Raw genomic sequence first — 22,760 nt, 5'->3', positions numbered from 1 at the left:
TGGGTAACTAACTGATCCTTGGTTGCAGTCCCAGCTCCTTTGCCTTACAAAATATTGTATTTCAATTCCTTCAATCATTTAATGTAGAAGCTGGAAGGTCCTGTGTGATCCTCACTGTAGCTCCTTGATATTTGAATGGTTTGTTTCTGGCTGCCTACAGTATTTTCTCTTTCTTTTGATAGTTCTGGAATTTGGCAATAATATTCCTTGCTGTTTTTAGTTTGGGGTCCCTTTCAGGAGGTGAACGGTGGACTCTTTCAATGACTATTTTGCCCTCTGGATCTAGGCTTCTGGGCAATTTTCCTTGATGATTTCTTGGATGATATTGTCCAGGCTCTTTTTTTCATCATGGCTTTTTGGCAGACCAATAATCCTTAGATTTTTCTCTCCTGGATCTATTTTCCAGGTCAGTTGTTTTTCCAATTAGATATTTTACATTTTCTTCCAACTTTTCATTCTTAGATTCTATTTGACTGATTCTTGATGTCTCATAGATTCATTGGCTTCTACTTGCCCAATTCTAATTTTTATCTTCAGTTTTCTTCAGTTTTTTTTCTTCATTTAACTTTTGCATCTCCTTTTCCATCTGTCTAATTGTTCTTTTTAAAGAGTTATTTTCTCCAGTTGGGTTTTGTACTTCCTTTTCCATTTGTCCAACTGTCCCTTTAAATTCTTCTGTGATTTTTTTCATATTTTTAAAATCATTGGTCAGTTTTTCTTCTATTTCTCTAATTTGACTTTTAAAATCCTTCCTGAGCTATTCCAAGAAGGCTCTTTGTGCTTCAGACCAGTTCATATTCCCTTCTGAAGTTTCAGATGGGAGTACAGTCTCAATGCTGACCTCTTTGGTATTTGTGTTTTGGTCCTTGTCCCGATAGAAAGATTCTAAGGTCTTTTCTTTCCTGCTTTGCTTCTTACTCATGATAATCACCCTTTTCCTAGATTTAAAAGTAGATCTCTGCGTCTGTGGCACAGGGGGCTCTGTCCCTCAGTTCTTGTGCCTATAACTTGAGGCTCTGTGTGTTATGGCCTCTGGTTCTTTCAGCTAGAAGCTAAAATGCTGCACCTTACCTGGTGCTGAGCTGGCTGGTGTTAGAAAGCAGAGGCCAGGTGAGGTCTTTTTAGGTTTCCCCACAGTTACCTTGGAGCTAGCTTGTCAAGTGTCGGGGAGGGGTGGTCTAGCCACAGGAGGTCTCCTCTGCTGAGCTAGAGCATAGGCAAGCTCATGGGTTGGTGATTCCATTTGCATTAGTGTCTTTCCAAATCCCCTGGAGTGCTGAGGCATGCCTGGGGTCCTAATGTTGGCAGCTGCTTGCTTCACCCCTCCCCCCCCCCCCCCGCCCCTTCGAGCTCAGGATCTTCTCCTGGTTTGCTGAGGTGGGACTGTCTGGGACAGCTCCAATCCTGCACTGGTCCCCTTCAGCCACAGCAAGAGAGACCCTCTTTAAGTGATTCTCTTAGCCTCATGGGCTAAGAGACTGTTTACCCCTTTTACTGTTCCCACTGTTCCAGGGTTTTTCCCAGGCAGATATTCTCTGGGCTCATCAAGGTCAACAAGGGGAGGGAGATAGCAATTACCGATCACTCTGCCATCTTGGTTCCCAGAACTGGAAAAATTCACATGAATAGTTTTCTAGGAATTTCTTCCACAATTTGATCTGTGGAGATGCATACCGTCTATGCTCTCATGCAAATACACAATTGATTTTAAAAAAATGTTACAAATAGGTAGAGGACAAAAGCCTGGGACACTCTTTTAGGGCTGCCTTACAAGTTGACATTGATTCAGTAATCACCATTTATTTGTTCTGGTCAGTCATCCCATTTTAAGCCTACCCAGCACTACTATTATTCAGTTCATATGCCTCCATCTTGTTCCCAAGAATGTAATGAGTGAATTTGTTAAATGTCTTGCTGAATTCCAGACAATAGCATTCCTCTAACTTATAGTGTCTAATAACAGTGTCCAAAAAGAAAATGAAACTAATCTTACATGACTTGTTCTGAATAAACTCCTTTTGGTTCTTAGTGATCATCTTATCCTCTTTCAACTGATTGCAAACCAATTCCCTTAGATCTTTGATATCAGCAATTTATCTGAGAAATTTGCTGCAAAGGTTTTTTTGTATTTGTTTCTATCCTAATTCCAATGACCTTGATTTTGCTTATGGAAAAGCTTTTCAATTTTATGTAAGCTAAACTATCCATTTTATTTTCTATGATCACACCTTTATCCTTTGTTCCCCTGGGAATCATCTACTTAGCCACATTTGTGAAAGATACTTTCTTCCTTTCTCCTCTAATTTTTTTTTTTGTGAAATGATATTCTATCATGAATCCATATGAAGTTCTTTGTGGTAAACAATATAAGTTGTTGTCTAAACTTAATTTCTGCCATACTGTTTTCCAGTTATCTCATTTTTTTTATTTCTGGCCAAATAGGGATTCCTTAAGCCAGTAGTTTGTGACTTTGTATTTACCAAATATCATGATATTATGTTAAACTGTTTCCTAATGTGTTCCATTGCTCAACTTTTCCATTTTTTTTAAACCAGTACAATTTTTTAAAAAATGATTATTGCTTTAAGACATAGTTTTAGATCTGGTAGGCCCCTTTCAATCCTATTTTTTAAGAACTATTTCCTTTGTAGATTTTCCTTCAGAAGAATTTTGTTATACAGTTCTTTAAAGCAACTCATTGATAGCTTGATTGAAATGGCATTAAATCTGTATATTAATTTGGGCAGTAATATTTTTGTTATATTGGCACAGCCCAACTATGAACTATGTTCTTGTTCAGTTGTTTTATAGTGATGTTCAACTCTTCTTGATCCTATTTGGGGTTTTCTTGGCTAAGATACTGGAGTGGTTTGCCATTTCATTCTCCAACTCATTTTACAGATGAGGTAACTGAGGTAAAGAAGGTTAAGTGACTTGCCCAGAGTCACACAGTTAGTGTCTGAGGCCAGATTTGAACTCATGAAGAAGAGTCTTCCTGACTCCAAACCTGGTGCTCTATCCATTGCACTAAGTAGCTGCCCACAAGAAATGAACATTTCTCCAATTATTTAAATTTTCCTTTATTTTGGTAATACCATTTTCTAATTGTATTCATATGTCAACCCAATCTTTATATAACATTGTTATTCTTATTATATAATTCTTATTATCCCAATCATCTTTAAGATATGCTGTAGCTTGTAAATATCCTTCCTAATAGTGATCTCACAAAATTATTTTCTCCTTAGTTGTTTTAAAAAAAATACTTCCCTAATGAAGTCCTACTGTGTTTCCTTACTGTATCCAGTAGGTGATTCTTAGGTTCTTTAGAGATGTGCTATCAAAGTACAAGTTCTGATAAGTCTTACACAGAGCAGAAAGGTTTTGCTTAAGGCCTTAGTAACAGGCAACAGTTTTCATCTGAGAAATATCATAGCTAAGTTCAGAGGTTGGTCTCAAGATGATAAATTTTATAGCTGCAGCAATTCCCTAAGACTACCTCCAAGTCACTGAGGGATTGTTATTTATGCCAGTGAAGAACAACAAAACCAATGATTTTCTCAGTATTGACTCAAAAAAAGAGAGCCTGTGTTGTTGACTGGTCAAGGAAGATCATATAGGTAATGTCAAAGATGATTTAAGATCATGGTAATGGATGATGAAAATAGTGATGGATTTCTTTAATGTTTTCTCAATAAGTTGCCAAGTCTTAGTGCTCCTTTGCCATCTTCATGCCATATCTCTGCCTTCAACTGGATATTCCAACTCTTGCCCTGGGCTTCTGAATAGTAAGATTGCACCATTTTCAGCCCTACCTAAAAGCATCATTCTGTTGTTTTTTGAAACAGTAATCAATTCAACACTATCCTTCCAGGAAATGAAATGTCAGTTAATTGCTTTATGACTCCACTCTCTATCCCTGTGGATTCTCTGATCAAAACATACCTCCTTAGCCACAACTCCTCTACATTAGAATGTAAATTCTTTGAAGGCAAGGCCTATCTTGCTGTCTTGATTTCCATCTCCAGTGCTCAGCACAGTGCCTAACACAAAGAAAGCACCTGATAAAATGCTTTTTCATTTAAACAAAACAGGAATTTACTAGGTCTCTTGTGTCCCTCTTTCTGTCTTATTTCCCAAGTTCTCAAAGTAGGAGGTTTTATCCCTTCTTTGGTAAGCTACTTCAATGAGCCTAAGATTCATTCCAGACTATAATATTCTTATACTAGATGGTAATATTCCTATGGGACCTTGCTATCGTATTGGCCCTTAATTTCCTAACATATAGTTGTCAGGTGTGGGAAAGGTTTGAAGTAATTAGTTCTCCTCTTTTAAAAGTTATGCTAGAACCTTTTAGCAGGAACATTCAGTTCTGGCTCAGCCTCTACTGAGATATTATTTAGAGTTCATTGGTCAATCAGAAGACCTTTCATCATTACAAAGTGAGTCATTTATAGCCCCTTGATCATTCATGGTCAGGAAATGGCTTTCAAAAGTTCCACTGGTTAGATTGGCAACAAGCGAGAATACTGTGCATGCTCTATAAAACCCACCAAGAAGAACAAATCCACATACACTATAAGGACTGATCCTCATGGCCAGTCCCCTATTTTATACGTGTGTGTGTATATGTAAATACATACATATATGCATATATACTTTTACATCATAAGTTTGTCAGTAATACCACTGATCAGTCACATTAGTCCCTTCAGTCATCTTTTTTCTTTTTATCAATATCAATTCTAACTGAGTCACCAGAATTTCATTTTTGAGAGTTTCCCTTCTCCCTTGAACTAACTTCCCATTAGAGTCTCAGGTCATTGGATACTCTCTACATTATTTCTGGACTCTCTGAAATTCATTCTTCTAGAGTCTAATGTAATCATCAAACTATTGCCAGAATTTTCCTCCTTTAAATGCCAAGATGACGCCATCACTGCTTCTCAAGGTTTTTAGTCAAATACCAGTTTATTACTGTTTCATCACTTTCTTCACCTTCTGAGAAATTAAATTAGACACAAAGGAAGTTGAGAATTATGTTTCCCTGCTTCTTACAGACAGACCTTTAGCAAATTTCTGGATAGTTGAATTCTCTCATCATAAATATATCCTGCTTCTATACCAGCTTTATGAACTTTTAAGAACTCATCTTCCAATTCCTCCAGCTGTCCTGTCAGCCTGTAGAATATTTGCATCATTATATCAAGTGTGTTTCTTCCTCTTTCAATACTTATTCAAATGTATTCCTACTGTGTCTCCCCCCTCAAGTTTGTGGATTTTAATGAGTGATTTTTTTCATGTACCCTCCCCCTCTTCCAGGAATTAATTTGTATTTCCTTTGTAAATATTTCGTACTTAGATATTAATGTTAATATTGTCTCCTGAATCCCCCTCCCCACCACAACATAACGTAATATCTTTGAGGGGCAGGGTCTCTTTTGTTTTCTTCTTTGTATCCTTAGCAACTGAATTCAGTATCTTTTTTTGGTAACTTAAAAAAGAAAGTATACCATGACAGACTTACAGAAAGGTAAGCCTTGAACGGTAGTCTAACATCATTGAAATTTTAGCAAGAATTGTCACACAAAAATTGGTGTACTGGGAAAGTATGTTGGTTTTGGATGAAGGAAGACAAGAGTCCAAATTATGGTCTACTTCTTACTGTGTGATACAACATCAGACTTTTCACTTTTCTAAACTTCAGTTTATTTAACTTTAAAATGAAAGAGTTGGACTACAACAATAGGATCATAGATTTAGAGCTGGAAGGGTCCTTAAAAATCATCTGGTCCAATCCCTTATTATATATATATATATGAAAACTGAGGTCCAAACAGGTTAAATGATTTGTCCAAGGTTACAGGCAGTAAATAGTAGAGCTGAGATTTACACTATAATCCTAGGAAATATCAGGACCTGAGTGGTACTTTCTTGACTCAACAATTTCTTGATCTAGGGCCAACTAGTATTGATCTAGGGTCAAGATATCATGTTAAAGAAAAGTAAAGCAACATCTCTGGTTCATCTGGATGGGCCAGTAAAAACAGATTCCCCCCAAGATTCTAATAATACTAAGAAAAAGAACAAATAAAAATAATATATATCAATATTTTGTATAGTCAATATTCTCCTTGGGAGAATATATTTTGATTCACCCAGGAATGTCCTTCCTAAACACCTAATAAGAACAGAGTAAATATTAATTGTTGAAGAAGATGATGCTGGTAGTACATGATTATAAAATTAATAACTTTAAAGTTATCAATCCCTTGGTGCCAGTCACATGAAGTTACCTTGGCAGCAAGAAATGAAATCCTTTCTATTTATATCTTAAAGTAAAGAGACTTCAACTTTAATGTTATTTTTAAAAATTACAAACAGAAACTTTAATAGTAAAAATATACATTTATTATTCATTCCAACTCAATCATACAACAGTTAATGCTTCATAGATAAGGACCATATAAATCACCAGGTCTGAAAACTCATAAAACCCATGAAATTTGAAGACTGTCATGAATATATTTCATTTGTTGCAACCTATGTATGTAAAGTACTAAATCAAGGTCCAGGATGGTGATTTTTGTCCCCAGAGAACTATACTGTCAGGTTATTTGTACTAATAATTTAAAAAAAACTCAGTGCAATTAGATTTTATATCACCATCACATCCAAATAAATGTAAGTTTAAATCTTGTACCTTATGCAAGCTTGTTTACTATTGCTTTTGCCACCTGTCTATCTCTGTGCTCCCTCTGCTGACTCGAGAAAGGAATGGGTATGTTGCCCTTCAATAGTGCCCTGGAAATTTTGTTGTCGTTTTCTTTCCCTCTTGCTAACCAGTAACAGCAGATTATCTGAGGAGGACTCAAGGAACTGGATAAAATGAAAAATATTCTTGAGTCTCCAACCACTTCTGTTACCTACTAGGTTAGAGGGTGGGGTTTGGAGCAGGGGGCACAAAGGGATTCACAAGGCCCCTTCCCAGTCAAACCAGATTGATGTACCCCCTGTCTCTTTACACATCTGACTGGCTCTACTTGTAGTCTCATTCATGAAATTTCTTTTTACTCTGACACAGAGTAATTAACTTTTATAATACAAATATATTTCTCAAGTATCAGTGGAAATCTGCATCTACCAAGGCATCCTATATCCAATTTTTTTTATTCTACCACTCAAGAACAACCAGTATGTAAGATTTTACATTTTGTAGTACCATACTTACCCTAAAATTTTCAACTAATGAGCATGGAAAAGGCAAAAATGGCATCTAACCATTCCTATTTTTATGTGCAATTCACAATATCCAGAGTCAGTATTGTTAACAGAACTGTCAATTATAACTATTTCCTAAGTAGCCCGTAGTGTTGAATTACAAAAACAGAATCCCCAGAAAAGAGTATTGTAAAGATATTTCTGGGAGTAGTGGGTAAGAGGAAAAAATTTAAGATTTGCCCATTGATTATAATATAGTACAAGTACCTAGGTTAATTTGAAACTAACCATTTTTGAAAAGCATTTTTATAAAATAATTTGTTTTCACTGTAAGCCCACGCTCTCTATCAAATATATTACTAAACAGGCCATCTACTAAGAAGCACTGAAGTAAAATACTTCATTAAAGCCAAGGTTACATTTAAGCAGGTACAGTAAAAGGTATGTTATTCTTTTAAGGATTATTGTAAACAAACATTTGTGTTCTAGGAAAATCAATCTCTAATCAGATCCATCAAAACTCCAGTCTGGACCTCCTTTAACTAGATGATTTTTATTTCTCAATAACAGAATGATACAGAGATTGTTTATTATCTTCCATAAATTATAAGGACAAAAAAAGAAACATTTAGCAGTGAGGTTTTATAGTTAAAACCTTGTAGATAGTAACAATTTTACATATAAGGTGACTTCTTAAGTTTAAAAATACTCTACAAAAATTAATTCAATTTGCCTACAAGATTAAATTGCAGGTTCTCACCAAGAGGATATCATATCCCTTGCAACTCTCTTCATTCAAAACTACTTCTTTTGCTAGTCCATACGATTCACAGGGACTTGGAGAAGTAAGCACACTTCTCATCTCTTTCATGCTACTATTCTACCATTATCCCTGAATAGCCATCCCTCTTCTGAGACTAATGTAATCAATTTTAAATTTTAACAATTTTATTCATGCCTTTGGTTTTTATATAACAATCATTTCTTTATAAAGTGAAACCTTTTTTACAACAGAAAATAAGTTTTAAAAAAGCGGTTATATCTGACTGCTATTATGTTCAAATCTTTGTGACCTTTATAGATCATATCACCAGGTCTTTCTAAGGCAGGGTTAAATGACTTGTGCTGGGTCACAGGGTCACACATCTAGTAAGTGTCCAAGGCCAGATCTGAAATCAGAAAGATGAGTCTTCCTGGCTCCTGTTCCAGTGCTCTTCTCTATCCACTGTACCACCTAGCTGCCCTTACATCTGACAGTGTATGCAGTATTCTCTTCCTGTGTGCCTCTCCCTACTCCTTGCCTCCCACCTTGCTGAGAGTTTCTTTCTGTTCTCTGAAATTAAGTTTGGTCTTTAATCAGTGTAGTATTTTAGTATTCTTTTAGCATATACTTTTAGTATAATACTTTAAGTATTCTTTTCTTTTATGTCATTTTAATCATTATGTATGTTGTTCTGATTCTGTCTACTTCACTGTTCAGTTCATGAAAGGCTTCCCATGTTTCTCTGAATTCTTAATGATCATGTTTCCACGTAATTCATTTATGGCAATCTCTCCCCAATTTTGTTGTCCTTCTACTTACCTACAATCATTCTTCTAACTTTTTCAATTACATTAGTATCTGTTTTAGAAGCTTCTTGGGATTTAATATTCATAATAAAGATTCCTCTAAAACAGGCCTGCACAACTTGGGCTCATGAGTTGTAAGCAGCACACAGGCCACTTGCAGCACACCAAAGGATTACGTGCAGCCCTCGAAAAATGTACGAAAAACGTTCTCTAGAGTAAGTAGGAAAATGTAAGATGTAGGAAAACATCCTCTACACTTTTCTCAGGTGGGCCACCTAAAATCCTTTGGCATGCTGCAAGTGGCCCATGCAGGTCTGCTCTAAAACCTACCACACAATTCTTCAATATCCTGAATTCCAATGATTTCCTTTTCCAGCTACAAATGGCATGGTTACTCTTCAGACCTCCCCATATCTCAATAATTAATACCATCAAGATTAAAAACTTTTAGATGTCAATCTTCCCATACTTCCATCTACCCCACTATCTCATTCACACTAAACCTACCCTTATCTTAATACCACCTCTAGTTCCTTGACCTACCCTTATCCATCCAGACCTCCTCCATTCTAGTATTACTTGCCTCTACAATCAGCTGACTTAAAAATCTTCATCACTCAGTAATCTCCACCATCCAGTTTCTTGGCTCCAACTCCATGTCTGCAGAATGTTACTAAAGTAAACTAAAGTAATAAAATTGATCCTATTTTATCCATTATAAATTCATAGTACATAACACCTCAGCTAGGCCTTGATAACCCTCCCCTATACAACTCCTTATCTCATTTACTACAGCAACTGTTTCAAAAACTTCTCTTTCCTCGAACCTAATTGGCACCACACTCCCAAAACTCCTTCAATTTCTCTCTTCCCACCTTAAAATTTGTTAGCATTATTATGCATACTCTCCTTCCCTCTAGTCCCAGAATGAGCATCTCTACTTCTCAGAAAGGTTCATCTTCTACCTGTACTCTTGATTCCATTCTCCCAGCCTCCTTGCAGGAGCTTGCCCCATCAGTCTTTCCCATCTCTATCCCTCTGCACTGGCTTCTTTTCAGCTGGCCTACAAACACACACAGGTTTCTACAATCTTTTTTTTATAAATGTGTCCCTGTGACCCTTCTACCTTACTCAGCTACCGTTCCGTTCTGATTTCCCTTCACTGCTCAAATACTTTAAAGAAAGCTGTTCTCAATGCTGCCAACACTTTTTCTCTTTTTAAACTTCTTTTAAAATTTATTTTCAGTTCCAAATTCTCTCCCTCCCCTAGGCACTGACAAGGGAAGAAATAGGATACCTATTATGCATATGAAGTCATACAAAACATATTTTCACATTAGACATGTTGCAAAAAAAGCAACAAAAGCAGTAAAAAAAAACATGCTTCAATCTGCCCTCAGAGTTCATCAGTTCTCTGGAGGCAGATAGCGTTTTTCATCACGAGTCCTTTGGAACCGTCATGGATTGCTGTATTGATTGTTGTAGCTAAGTTTTTCCCAGTTGATGATCATAACAATATTACTGTTACTGTGTACAGTGTTCTAGTTTTGCTCACTTTACTTTGCATGAGCTGAGATGTCTCCCCAGGTTTTTCTGGAACCATCACTTTTGTCAATCATTCCTTATAGCACAATAGTTTTCCATCACAATCATGTATAACTCCTCATTCAGCTATTCCCTAACTATGGGTATCCTCTCAGTTTCTTTTGGGGTACAGACCTAGTATCATTATTGCTGGGTCAAAAGGTTTTCTGCTCTCAATTCTACACTGTTCATCTTTTTCTTATCCCTTTGAATCTGACCATTCTAATGAAACTGTTCTTTCATAGGTCAAGGAAATTCTGATCAACAAAATCCAATGGATTTTTTCAGATCCCATCTTCCTTGACCTCCACAGCATCTCATTGTTGACCACTTCTCATTACTGGATACTCTTCTCATTCTTTAGCTTCAAGATACCACAGTCTCATTGTTTTCTTATTTCCCTAACTTTAAAGTGGAAAAATAGTGGATTTGAATCAGAGGACCTGGATTTGAATCCTGGTTGCCACCTAACTTCTCTGGGCCTTAGTTTTCTCATCTAGAAAATGAGGGGGTTGCATTCAATGACTTTTATCTATTCTAGCTCCAGATCTATGGTCTTATGATGATACTTTTTCAACTTTTTCCTGACCTCTTACTGTGAGTTTCCTAAGGAGGATCCATAATGGTAAGGACAGAGGAAAGGAAAAAGACAAAAAGGATGCCTGGGGAATGGAAGACACTTAAGCACCAACTCAATCTGCAGGCACCATTTTCCCTGTTGATAGTATTGGTTTGCAAAAATATACAATGCTTAATATGGAAATAGTTAAACAAATTGTGGCACATTATATAATGGAATACTATGGTAAGAAGTGAAAAGAGAGATAAAGAAAGAGATGAACTGATGGAAAGTGAAGTAAACAGAATCAGGAAGAAAAAAATATATATATATGATGAATACAACAATATAAAAGGAAAGAATAACAAAATAACTGAAAGTGAACGCTGTGAAATTATAATGTACGAGCTTGACCTCGACAGAAGTGAAAGACTATGGAACACTGTATATGACAGCAAACTTGACTAATGTGTTGGCCAGTTTTGCTAAACTAGATTTTTAAAATTCTTTTTTTTATTATAAGGGATGACTTTCTGGAAGGAATGGGTGGGGATATATTGAGAAATGAAGAGGATGTAAAAAAATACAAATTTTGAGACTGAAAAAATCCCTGTTTAGTTATGTATACCCTCTACTTCTCTGTTCACTAAATTCTATCAAACTTCAAGACTTTATGAAATCTTTGACTTTATGGATAAGAAATAGTCTAGACTGTGGGTTTTTTCCCCTCAGGTATGAGGTTCCAAGTATAGAAAACAGATTGGAGAAAAAAAATATAGAGGCAGAAAAGTACAGAACATGTACATGGTAACAATAGAGAGCCAGACAATTTATCTGGTGTACAGAATATGTAAGGGGGCACTATTATGAGATATTTTATACTAGAAAATTCAAACTATTTTACTTTGAACCTTATTAAGCCTCATTTTAATGGTCAATATAAAAGAATGAGAATTTAATATCAGGAGAGACCCAAGTCCAAATCCAGGCTCTGACATCTGCCAAATGTATCAATCTGGGTAAGTTATTTAAGCCTTCATCTGTAAGACTGTATAAAAAATACTTACAATGAATATTTCACAAGGTTGTTGTGTGGAAAACACAATGTAAACCTTAAACTGCTATGCAGAGCTGAACTATTATTATAATACAGTATTTTTCTTAGCACATAAGCTCCTTGAGAACAAGGCTTGTTCTCTTTTTGTCATTACATCCCTAGGACCTAGCACAGTGCCTTCCAAATAGGAAGTGGTTCATAAATGCTGGTTGAACTAAACTGAATTCCCTACATACAGTCATTATCATTTTCTTAACTATGGCTTGGCTTTTTCAACCTATACAATTGGGACACTTCCATGTATATTCTGAATGGGCATACCAAAAATTAAAAATTGAGTTATGAATAAATTTCTCTACAAGTATGCACCCAATTTTCCCAGTGATACTATATGCAGTGTTATAATTGTGTGCCCCAGGTTAACAGGGGAAATGTTTTGTTACTATTGGTCATACAATTGCTTGTGTGTTTGTCCTTCGTTGCCGAAGAAGACCATGCCATCAGAGAAATGATGACATGACTTGCACTTGACTTTGTTTTTTTGAGTGAGGGAGGGCTGTGCAGGTCACCAGCCTCACTTTTTCTCCAGAGCCATCTGAATCCAGTGACCAGATATTAATCAGGATGACTGGAGATGACCCAGTATGAGGCAATTGGGATTGACTTGCCCAAGGTCACACAGCTAATGAGTGTCAAGTATCTGAGGTGAGATTTGAACTCAGAGGTCCTCCTGACTCCCGCACTGGTGCTCTATTCATGGCACCACCTAGCTGCCCCTGGTCATATGATGTCAACTCAATAAATACCTTTGCTTTGAGCTAACTGTACCTTCTGGCTACACACTAGTGTGGCATTATGAGTTACAGTCTTAGAAGCATAGATGCAAAAAGTACCTCTGAATCTAAAATTATAGTTATTCTCCTGTGAATCCAACCTGGGAATACAAGTTGATGTGGAAGAAGATGGAGGAATAACATAAGGATTAAGGAAGGAGAGAGAATGTTAGCTTGACAAGTAGAGAGTGGTAGAGCTTTGTATCTGGTTTTTAAGATAAAAGACATCTGTGCCCATTTGCAGGCAGATAAGAGAAAGCTGGTGGAGGAGACATTAAAGATGCAACAGAATGAGGGAATAACTGATGGAGTAATGTTCTACAAACATCCTGGAAGAATGAGTACAGTTGGAAAAGTTAGCTTTGGAAAGTAGGCATATGCTTGTCTCTGAGACAATTCCTACTAAGTATAAAATTCTACCTATTTTTCCCCTAAGTATTTGTAAATTAAAATTTTTTATGATTCATAAAAAGTGAAAAGAACTGTTCATAGATGTTTGGAGTTGTCAGTCTACCATTATGATATACTCATGAAACTCCCATTAAACGATCCCCATTTAGATAATGATTAAAAGCTTATTTTAAAAAGTACACATAAACATGGCTAAAAAATATCACTTAAATTTTAAGTAAAACCACTAAAAATGAAGTTTGCAGAACAGGGAAAGTACTTATTAAACATTCGCTATGGAAATCTTAGACATGCAAATTATTCCATAATTTCTCTCTGGTTATAATCAAAATAGTAACAAAAATATCTAACAGTATGTTTTTGTTCTCAACCGAGAATCTGATTTTTAAAAAATGCTGAAAAAATATATTATCAAATATGGTCAATGGGGTAGTTGGTTTGGCTGAACCAATTTTTAGTCCTCTTTGTTACAAAATTCTTTGTTATGAAGAGAAAATCACTATAAGAGAAGCAGATAGATATATTCGGCAACAAATGTGACATAATAAAAAGCATCAATCAAAATAAATTAAAATTTTTAAAAAATTTCTTCATTCCTTTTCTCTTATTTACCTAAAAACTCAAATTCTTCCCAAAGATTTTGGAATGAAAATAATCCTAATCATATTATTAAAAAAAATAATTTATAATACTATTAAATGATTTGAATGTTGGTAGAGCTAAATGAATCTGATACTGTTTCCCACACACAATTCTCTTCCTTTTTCTTCCATTCCACTTCCACCACTGTTTATAGCTAATACTAATTAACTGTAATTTAAAGCTTACTATAGAAAATGTAAAATCACACTCATCAGGGCACAAATGAAGGTAAGTGAGACCTCTGCTGGGCCTGAAGATCTTAGTTCAAATTCAGGTTAAGCCATTTATTAATTGTATCACCCTGGACTGATCACTTAACCACTGTGTGCCTCAATTTCCTCAACTGTAAAATGGAGATAATAGTAGCACCTACCTCATAGGATTGTTGTGAGGATCAAATGAGATATTTGTAAAGCACTTAGCACAGTGCATGGCACACAGTAGGTGCTTGATAAATGCTGTTTCTATGATTCACCTATAAGAAACTGCATTCTGGGAGAAAAATTCAAATAAGAACTCAAAGTGTACAAAAATAGAGATAAAATGGATCATATGTTCATGAGGCTGTGGGAAAACAGGTCCATTCATACTGCTGGTGTCATTCAAAACTGGTTCCATTTTCAGGAGAATAATCTGGTAACATGTAACAAGGCAAAAAGGAGTTTATACCATGTGATCAAGTAATTCCACTTTTGAGATTATATTTCAAGCAAACAACTCAAAACACAAAAAGTTTATGAAGATGGCAGCATGGTAAAGAGAGAATAGAATGCTGACTTTGAGGTAAGAAGACCTAAGTTCAAATTTCACCTCAGATATTTACTTGCTGTGTAACCCTGGGCAAGTTACCTAGCTTCTCTAGGCCTCAGTTTCTTCGTCTGTAAAATTAGAGGGTTTGACTCTAAGTTTCCTCCTAGCTCTTATCTGTGATCCTATATTCATAGTAGTACTTTTTCATAAAAGTGAAAAGTCAGAAACAACCCAAACCCTAATAACTTCTTTTACCTAAGCAAAATATCATATATTAACCTAATAGAATAAAACTATTTTAAATAACCTGTAGTTGTCAATATATGGAAACATTTATATCAAATAAGTGGGGGAAAATAGAATATAAGGCTGCTATAAATATGCCAAAAAACCCCTCTCTCAAAAGAGTAAACTCTATTAGAAGACTTCAGTAATATAAATGAATTTGAGGTATATGATTCCTAGGTTATTTTTTTCTCTTGGGTTGCACAAATTTCTAATTAAAAACAACAACAAAACTGAATGTATGTCCCATGCTACTTGTTGTACTGGACAGATTAAGGAGACAGGAAACTAACAGCCAGGAGGTTAAATTTAGCATGAATATGTGAGAAATCTATATTTATCTTTCCTCACTCTAGCTAGAACCTTAAACATTTCAGTGTTGGAAAATTCCACAATACAGATTCATAGTTTAGACCTTAACTTTTTACATGTTTTCTTTAATGAGAATAATATTCAGGTGATCTTCTTGGGGTAAGAAAGCAGTACAGAGGAGAAACCCAAATGACTAATGTGCTGGACACTTTTAAAATAAAGAGGTGAGACAAGAAGTGCATTATCACCTCCTCACTTTATCAAACACTCTGTTTTCCCTAATTTGTGAGGAATCATTTCCAGGTTTTGAATGTGAATTTGGTGACAAACAAGTGAACCTTTTTATCCTTTAATGCTGACTCATTGAAACATTCCCTTAAGATCAGTAGCAGAACATAAAGGATAAACTCCTTTTTTAATTACACCATGATTAAAAAAAAATCTACTAATTTTCAAGAAGCCACCTCTAGATTCTCTTATCTAAAGCATAAGAAGAAATTGTATAATGGCCTAATGACACCTTCATCAATACACCTTTGAATGTCTACTGCTTACAAGGCACTGCACTTGGTGCTAGTGACACAAAAAAAAGGACTGAGCCCTTGCTTCAAGGATTTGACAGTCTACTTATGGAGACTGAGCATACAAAGTATCAATAATAATAACAATAATACAATGTAGCAGTACAGTCAGTAAGGGCCATAAGAGATAATCTACTCGACTTGACCTCCATCTTAAATGTGTTCCTTTTCAGTTCTGAGTTAAGGTACAATGATAGGTTCAGGAAAGGTATACTTTCACATTTTGCTTTTGAACCCCAATTTCTTTCCTCATTATTGCTTGCTTCCCCCTCCAAGTCACTTTATTTTTGTATACCACTATATTTGCTTATTTGTGAACATGTATCCCACTCAGTAGAACACAGGCTCTTTCAAGGCAAAGGATGATTTGCCTTTGTACCCAGCATAGTATAGTGTCTGACAAATAGTAGGCCCTTAATAAATGTTTGCTAACTGATCTTCCACTTTTGCATACACTCATGGGCCAGAGTGCAATTATCAGACCTATGCCATCTTGTCTTAGCAGCTTTTGTGAAGTCTACTTTTTGCCTTAGTATTTGGTGAATGTTGGACAAAAACATGCTCAGTTGTACTGAAATGGGGATGCAAGGGGAAGAACTCCTCACCTACCCAAAACTAACCTGGCCACTTTCATCAGTCAAATTTGTAGTATCCTCTTTATTAAACATAACTATATTGGCTAATATAAACTCTAGAGTAATAATAGTTTCATTACTGAGTGTTAAATCTATTTTGTTACAATTTCCCCTTCACCAGAAGGACTATACTACATATCTTTTGGTTTCAATCCTTATTATTAATTAGAATGGCAACATTAAGACAAATAAAAATGCATCCCTTCAAATAAACTGATGGAATGTCAATTACAAAACTTTTTAGTTACGAAGTTTCAAATGTAAATTTCACTACACGTTACTAAAATACTTAAATCATTTTGTAACAGAATTTCTTCTTAATATAAAGATTACAATTTTAAGACTATAACACTTACTTTTTTGCACAGGGGAAAGATAAGCAAAGGTAAATTTAATTTGTGCTTTTTGTAAACACAATGAAAACCCGAAATGAAACATTTCTTGTGTTAAAAAAAGAAATCTTACTATATAGCTTCCTACAATTCATCAACTAGATTCAAATCTAATATTTTAAAAGATCATTTAGAGTAAGGTGCTCAGGCAGGAGTTCTCTTAGGAAAAAAGACTAAAAGTAATTATTTTTGTTCACAGAGGGTTACATAGTTCCTTTAGAAAAAAATTAATTCAGTCTCCTTGTTAGCAAAAAGCATATACAAAAATATTTTTATTAACAGGTAAAAAATACATTAACATTTTAGTTTTCTTAATTACTATGTACATATGAAAGTTTAATTGCAACAAATTAGTTATTTAATACTAATCTAATTGTACTATGATACAGGCATGTAAAATACAGCCTAACATAAGGAATAAAATTATGAGATGTAAATATTACAAAATCATAAAAGCAGATTTATCTTAGAGTTAAATACTAGAGATTTTGGTTGCCTACATCATACTATTCCTCAAGGTAATGCTAATGTAGAGATTCTTAGCTTTATTTTGTGTCCTGAAGCCTTTTGGCAGTCTGGAGTATAGACCCCTTCTCTGAATAATGCATAAAATAAAATACATAGTATTGCAAAGGAAACCAGTTATATTGAAATGAGTCATCAAAATATTTTTAAAAAATAAGTTCATGGCACACTAGGTTAAGAATTCCAGCACAAAAGGTACTAGATTTAGTATTAGCTCTGCTATTAACTAGCTACATGACTTTAAACAAATTACTTAATTCCTCTGTACCTGTTTGCTCATGTTTTAAACATAAGAATGCCTTCTCTAATTACTTCACAAAGCTTCTCTAGGAAGATGACTTGACATGAAGGCATTTTAAGAAGTTAAAAAGAATTATAGAAACACAAAGCATCTTTATTCTATTTATTTTGATTAGTTATGAAATTTGAATTTGATTTATGAACTACACTTTCAGTCACTAGAGAAGCAATTGGAGCTGCTTCTCTCTTTTTAGCTATTTCTCAAAAGAGAAAGAAGTATTTTTTAAAATACTAATAATGTTTAAAGATGGTTTTGCTCCATCACAGTAACTACTGTTCCATTATACTATTTAGCATTACAGGCTGTCCAGAGGCTATCAGCGAACACAAAATAGTGTAGATGTGGTCAAAATGGGGAGTGTTGTAAAAATTCTCACTATTATTTTTGAACCCCATGTGTAACAACTTTCATAGCATCAAAAGTTATATCACATTATGACTTTCTATGAAGATAAAAAACATAACAAAAGAAGCAAAAGCAAAAGCAATATGACATTTAAAAAGGTAATAATTGTTCACAAAATTCAGTCAACTTTTACTGAAACTTCAAACCCCAAGCCAAGATTATTTGTAATTCCTAATTCTTGTCTTACTCTGCTAATAACACAAGAAAAGTTTTAAAACATACCAATGTTGAAAATTGTTTCTTTAGCTGTCTCAGTGTATCACAGTAGTATAATACATTTTTTTTAACGTATCGAGGAAAAATGCTCCTACTAAATAGTCTCTGAGGAGTTCTTCAAAATGTCCTGTAGTTGAAGAATAAAAACATATGATCTTAAAACTAAGTAAAGCTAAAACAGTGAAAACAGAATATATATACTTATTTCCCTACCATTTTAGGCAACTGAACATCAGTAAATACTCATGGAAAAATCTATAAATTTGTTAGGAGCTTTATCCATGTTCAACTACAAAACACACAATACAACATGAACACACTAATTTAATAGTATATTGTTAAATGCAAATATCTGTTACAGATCTCTTTCCCCCAAAATAATTCTAATTCTCTATGTTTAACTTCACCTTCAGATAAATATATTAGATGGTTAATAAGCTCTCATATAGTTTCAAAACTTTGGATACTGATGAAAACATGGTCATCTCAAGTGATTCAGAATTAAACCAGTGAAGAAAGGCAATCTTTCCAATGCAGATCAGCTTTTGTAATGATACTAAAAACTACTTGTATACCTTTCAAATTAAAATGATTGTATTGCATTGTATTATATGGAGTGTTGTATGGCTATATACAAATCATGTTAATTCTAATAACTTGCTGGAAAGAATTTCTATTCTATACCAATTTTTCTTATTATTATGGCTTCTAAAGAACAAGGAAAACAAAAATCATTCAAATAATGAGTTTCCTAATATTTTAGAAAAGAGATAAAGAAAGCAGTGAAATGTTCTTCAAACAAAGCAGACACAAAAATCATTAAATAACACTAAAGATGTCACATGGCATTTAATAATTTAAATTGAGTTAAAAACGTGTTTTGATGGGAAGGGGGTGGGGCATGACAGCAAGAAAAAGCATGAGGATAGAAAACTAAAAATTGTGGTCAAACTATCTCAGCCTTTTATGACTGAGCACCTAGACCTAATCCTACAAAAATGAATTTATAGCATATAATAGAAATCTCAAAACAGAGCCCTAAAGACTTATATTTCAAATGCTATAGTGTGCTTTGCATAGTCAGCATTTGCTGAATGATCTCTGAAATGAGTTGAGTCCACTGTGACAACCTAACAAGGAACTAGTTCAATTCAAAATGTTTTTATTTAAGTAGTACTTTTCTTACGAAATAATTTCTCTTTCACTCTTTTACAGTAGATATTATCCTTTGCAAAGGATTATAAATTGCTTATAGATACTCTGACAGCCCAAGTCATTGAATGCATAATGTACCAATGAAGAATCCAATCCCTTTTGAACAAATTTTCCATTTCTGAACATCCCATTTCTTTTAAATAACTATAATTCCCATCATAGACTCTTCTTTTCTATGATATAAGTATTATGCAGATCTTTGGAGTTGCTTAATCTACATGCAATATCAATAAATGAAGTCACTAAATATACTTTTCTTTAAAGGAGATAACATGGATATCACTATGGTCAAAATGTGTTGGAAAAGCAGACTGGGGGAAGGGTTAATCATAATGCACTCTATCTCGGGGTGTAGGGAGGGGAGAGATAGGGAAAAAATTTGGAACTCAAAATCTTGTGGAAATGAATGTTGAAAACTAAAACTAAATTAATTAATAAAAAGATTACGACTTCCTAAAGAAAATAAAATAAAATTTTTAAAATGTGCTGGGAAAAGTAGAATACGATAATGTGCCTAGGACAATTGAGAGGTAGTGGAAAGAAAAGAAAAAACAGAAACACATGGATCAAATGGTAGCTTTTGTCAGTGGTACTTGGGACCACTGTGCCATCATACCACATCAGCTCCTCTGAAAAATGGATGGGGCTTGAACTCAGGTCAAAATTGGTATGACATTTTCTTCTCCAAGCCTGTATACATAGTTTAAGGACTATGACAGCCTAAGGGGTCATCACCATGGTATTTGAGAAGCTGAATACCTTCCTGTGAATCATCAAGTCCTGATTGTTGTCAAGAACTTTATGCAAGACTAGATGGATTAATTTTTAGCACAGTTAAAATTACTGCATGTTCTTCTTGTGGTCTAGTGAATACAAAACAGAAAAAGGAGTTAGGAAATCTGACTGAGCTTCACCAATGATTTCCTATAAGACCATGAGCAAAGCTACTAATTCCTTTAATCAAACATGTTCCTCCATCTCTAAAATTAATGTTTCTTTTCTGACTTTTAATCCCAGATAATCTAAGTTTTCCAGATGATATTTTAAAAATGTCTTTGAAATGCTTAGATAAAAGGGTGCTATAGAACATCCAAATAAATTACAATGTGTGAATGGAATATTATCATGAGAAATTACGAATAAGAAGAATTCAAAGATACATGTGAAAATATAAGTAAAATGATACACTGTTGAGGACAGACTCAAAAGACCAATACACACATCTACTATGTCTCTATATAGAGGTAATATGTAGAAAACTACCAAAAGTAATAAAAGTATATTAAATATGTAATGAGGCAATTGGGTGGCATAGTGCATTGAATTTCAGGCCTGGAATCAGGAAGATTTGAATTTAAATCCGAAGCCTCAGACAATTAGTAGTTGTGTCATCCTGGGCAACTCACTTCACCCTGTTTGCCTCAGTTTACTCATCAGTAAAATGAACTGAAGAAGGAAATGGCAAGCCATTTCAGTATATCTTTGCCAAGAAAACCCCAAATGGGTCACAAAGAGTCTGACACAACTGAAATAACTGCTCAACAAAAACAAAATATACAATGATTTTACTATCCTGTTAATAGTAATATACACATCTTTTGTTTCTTTTATAAATTTATTTTTTTAAAAAGTATGTAGTAATATGTTATCTACACAATGTCAAGAAAACCAGAAAAAATACTCAAACAAGTTGAGTTTATCTGCTGCAGCAGATTCAAAGATCATGGACGTGAGTTCTACAACATGGTCGGGTATGGATGGATTACAACTTGCAAAGATGGAGGAAGTACCACATTGATAAGATTGTTGGCTAACAAGCTGGGGAAGTTTAGCTTGGAAAAGAAAAAGTTGTGGGAGGGGATGAGAGCAGAAGGTGAGAAGGGCATGAAAGCTATCTTCATTAGAAGGGCTGACAGGTGGAACAGATTTGGGCTTTTTGGCTCCAGGTGGCAGAACTAGGAGCAATGGTTGGAAGTTGCAAACAGGCATACCCGATGTCAAGAAAAGCTTCTTCGTAGGCAGAGATATTTGAGAGTAGAATGGAATGTCTCATTAAGTAATGGATTAGAAACCTTCAAACAAAGGCTAGATAAGGACTTGTAAGGTATAGCAGATATTCCTTCTGGAGTATGGATTAAACTACTCAGCCACTATAGGATCCCTCCTAATTTCAGAATTCTGTGAGTATGTGAGATCACGAATTCCCTGATATATCTGAATACAATAACTTGTATTAATAATAATAATATGTAGAAGATATTTTTCAAAAGTACTAGGTATCTTAACATCCTATAATAAGTACTTGAAATGAGACTTTAAAGAGAAGGAAATACTTATTTAAATTCAGTTTTGGGGTACAGTAGGAAGAAATTCTAATCTTGAAATGTTTTAAAATTTCATTTTAGATTTGGAACTATGCCCAAAGGGCTATAAATCTTTGCATACCCTATGAACCAGCAATACCACTACTAGGTCTGTATCCCAAAGATACTTTTTAAAAAAGAGGAAAAGGACCTATATGTACAAAAATATTTATAACAGCTCTTTCTGTGGTGGCAAAGAACTGGACATTGAGGGGATGCCCATTAATTAGGAAATGAATTAATAAGTTCTGGCATATGATTGTAATGGAATACTGATGTAGTAGAAGAAATAATGAGCAGGATGCTTTCAGAAAAACCTGGACTTACACGAACTGATGCAGAGTGAAGTGAGCAGAAACCAGGAGAACATTGTACACAGTAACAACAATAGTGTATGATGATCAACTGTGGATGATTTAGCTATTCTCAGCAATACAATGATTCAAGACATTCCATAGGACTCATAATGAAAAATACTATCCACCTCCAGAGAAAGAACTGATAAAGTCTAAATGCAAACTGAAGCATATTATTTTTCATGTTCATGGGGGAGGGGAGGAGAAGGGAGGTCTGTGTTTTGTTTCACAGTATGCCTAATATGGAAATATGTTTTGCATGATTACACATGTGTAACCTATATAAAATTGCTTGCCTTATCAGGGAGGGAGGAGTGGAAGGCAAGAGAAGATGGAAATAGGGGACGAATTTGGAGCTCAGAATTTAAAAAAATATTAAAAAATTATTTGTACATGTAATTATAAAAAAATATTATTCAAAAATGTTCATTTTAGGAAAGAATCTCATTAATTCAGTAAAATCAATAACTCTATCCTAATAACATAAACTACCACAGATCTCCTTCTCTAATTCTAACCTTTTTTCTATCCTGATCTAGATTTCTCAG

The 22,760-nt window shown here is 34.7% G+C and overlaps 1 protein-coding gene across 9 annotated transcripts in view; it reads right to left on the bottom strand.

Moving 5' to 3' along the window:
* Positions 1–22,760, bottom strand: part of ZBTB46 (zinc finger and BTB domain containing 46) — a 155,260-nt gene that overhangs the window by 121,158 nt on the left and 11,342 nt on the right. For 6 of the 9 annotated variants that reach the window (XM_072633273.1, XM_072633265.1, XM_072633270.1 and 3 more), the window contains exon 3: positions 18,285–18,405. The exons of the other annotated variants lie outside the window; for them this stretch is intronic. The gene's annotated coding sequence lies outside the window, so the exon portion shown is untranslated. The remainder of the gene's footprint in view (positions 1–18,284; positions 18,406–22,760) is intronic. 9 annotated transcript variants of the gene reach the window in all.

The sequence above is a fragment of the Notamacropus eugenii genome, chromosome 1, assembly GCF_028372415.1.
Source record: "Notamacropus eugenii isolate mMacEug1 chromosome 1, mMacEug1.pri_v2, whole genome shotgun sequence".
Taxonomy (NCBI): domain Eukaryota; kingdom Metazoa; phylum Chordata; class Mammalia; order Diprotodontia; family Macropodidae; genus Notamacropus; species Notamacropus eugenii.
The sequence above is the reverse complement of the archived record's forward strand: the minus strand, read 5'-3'. Positions and strand labels throughout refer to the sequence as shown.